This window comes from Lolium rigidum, chromosome 7 (assembly GCF_022539505.1).
Source record: "Lolium rigidum isolate FL_2022 chromosome 7, APGP_CSIRO_Lrig_0.1, whole genome shotgun sequence".
Taxonomy (NCBI): Eukaryota; Viridiplantae; Streptophyta; class Magnoliopsida; order Poales; family Poaceae; genus Lolium; species Lolium rigidum.
Window position 1 is genome coordinate 88,947,536 of NC_061514.1, and position 2,844 is coordinate 88,950,379.

The window sequence follows — 2,844 nt, forward strand, 5'->3', positions numbered from 1 at the left end:
CGCTCTAGGGCTGCAAAGAGGTGGGAGTGACGCGAATTGGTGTGGTGGGTTTGGTGTTCCTAGCGGGCGGGCCCTAGGTTGAGTAGCAGAGGACACATGCGGACTCGTTTGTTGTACGCATTCCAAATGTGCCGGTACGGATTCGGCTCACGAATGCGCCGGTGCAGATAGGCTGATCAGTTTGCAGAGGTTGTAGTTTTCCTCATTTTGTTTTTTCGCGCGGATGTAGGGGGTCACTTACTAACCTTTGTTTCGATGAATAATGTACGCGTGTATTTCAAAAACAAAATTTCACGTAAAAGTTTGAACAAACAAATCTTGATTATGTTGCGGTATGTAATTAGTACCGCTGGATTCGTATTGAAAAACATTTTCTAACGATGATAATTTTAATTTATACCAACAATCTTTGTAGATGTTTAGAGGAACTTTTGACCAAAGAAAAACAAGAAAAACGTTGACCGTTTATCCATTGGAAATGGAGGGAGTATGGTTTTTTGCAGGGTGAAAAGTATGTCTACTGCTATGAAACCGGATGTAGCAGAGTGGTGTTTGACCGTGGATGGATATGGATTACCCAGCTTGCTTCCTGGCGTCGTGGTCGCCGCACGCAGGATTCCCGTGAGTGCACGCCTTCCTCGGAGTTCCTCCTAGCTTCGGACCTGCGGTGTAGTATACACAACCTCACGTAGTAGTGTACTTGGTTGTCATCGCCGCGCGTATACCCACCGAGCCCGTGTAGGCAGCCCGTCTCCCTACTACGCCTAGCGGAACTGGTTGCTGTGATCGCCGAAACGCAGCCACACCGGAGTACCGGACGGACGGCCCATCATCAGGTCACGCGAACAGGTCACCTTGCCTGCCCCCCGATCGAACTGGTAGCGCGTGGGTTAACCACCACCCGTGCATCTATTTTTTTAGAACATGGGAAAGGCCCCGAAGACCCATCATTACGGAATTGCTAAGTTTCAGCTAGCTGAGATGTAGTTTATGTCTCAGTCACGAGTTTCATGTTGAAGATTCGTATTTGCTGTTGTTTGTACTTTGTTTAGATCCGCATCAAAATACACTGTTGTAATTCGACTGCGACTGAGGGTTAGACACATCCTAATCTTTACACACACGACCCTTCTTCTTCAGAGAGTATGAACTTGCACTTCAGATCGTGACCAACTACTCCACCCCGGGGACTACGCCACTTAGGGTGGTATGGGCGGGAAATCGCGCGTCGAAGCTGATGAAGGGACTCCTATGGGCACAAAGGCCTGGAGGTTGTATGTGAGATGGCCCCAGGCAGTTACCAATACCAGCTACCATTGCTCGGAGCAGCTGCCTATTGGCCATGAGAGTCGGTGTTAAGCTAGCCCAAGGCCTGCGGGAGGCCACCGAGGATCAGCTCCGGAAGACTGATGTAGTCTCCAATCCTTCCCGCTCGGCGGATCCGCAAAGAACAACACCGCATAGACATAATGCTCGAAATAGTTGCGGGCATGCGAGCACACAAGTGCACACCAAAACCAACAACATAATTAAAAAAACGCCAAGCCGAAGCGCCAACTTGATTCAGATTGAGCGAGCCTTGTATTATGTTGCACCAGAGCGACCAAGACCGTCTCCACGCCAACCAACCTCTACCGCACCGAAACCGCAACTAAGGGGGAACTCGACGATGGGCCAGCAGCCTAGCATCACTTGGGGAACCAAGGGAGGAGGGATCTTGCGGCAACGCCTCTAAGAAGGTGCATGGCACGAGAGCGCTTCATCGTCGTCGCCAGCGACCGAGTTCTTGCAAAGTTTTCACCCAGACCACAAACCACCACCCCTAGCGCTCGGGCTAGGTATAGACCAAAAAAACACGACATCTTCTAATGGTGTTGGGAATAGGAACACCGACAAAAACTATGGCCTGAAGCCAACCTAGCAAAGGCCCCCAAGGTGTTAGGAAAGCCGACAACAACCGAAGCAAGACCGTGTGGAAGTAGCCATGCCGATGTTGTGAGAGGGCTAACACACCAGAGAGATCAAAGGGTAATTGAGAAGACACTAAAATAGAAACTTGCCCGAAGAGAGGCCACCAAGAGTAGCAGTTTGAGGGAGAGGGACGAAGTCCATCAATTTGAACCGGAGGATCATCATCCGTACGCCTTTAACAAGAGAATGGCACCCGAAGGTGACACCATCACCGGCGCTAGCCAAAGCCATGCGCAGATTTTACCGAGATCCAACCCGATAAAAAATCGGGTCGTCGTCGCCAGGACATAGAATGGAAGAGCAGAAATCAATATCCTGCCACCAATCCAAGTTGCACTATGATCTAGCCCCAACTAGAATTATGGGCAGGACGAATGCGAGACTTAGTTGGCCAGACCTGCCCAGACGCCACCAGCGACGCTAGAGCGGCGGCACCACGATGACAACACCTTCTCCAGCGTGGTAACACGTGCACCAGCGCGACTGTCGTTGCCTAATCGACGGTACCTCGGAGGAGGGATCCTCACGAGGGGGAGAAGAAGTAGGGGCCATAGGGCGGAGTGCACACGGGACGGTGGTACGCGAGTTACCCGGCTCGGAACACACGCACGATGACGGGGCCTACTGCTGCTTGTGCGGAATTATCCGGGCGCTTTCGCGTTGTTACAATGAGTTGTGTTTGTGCCTCTAGGGCTCCCGGGATCCGGCTTATAAAGGCGCACGGATCTAGGGTTTACATGGAGAGTCCTAGCCGGATTACAGATAGCCTAACTACGGTACAATATCTTGCCGGTGCACGTCACGGATCCGCCTTCCATATACGTCGTCTTGGATCCGGGTCCCTCATGGGCCTCCATGGATCCGGGTTACTTC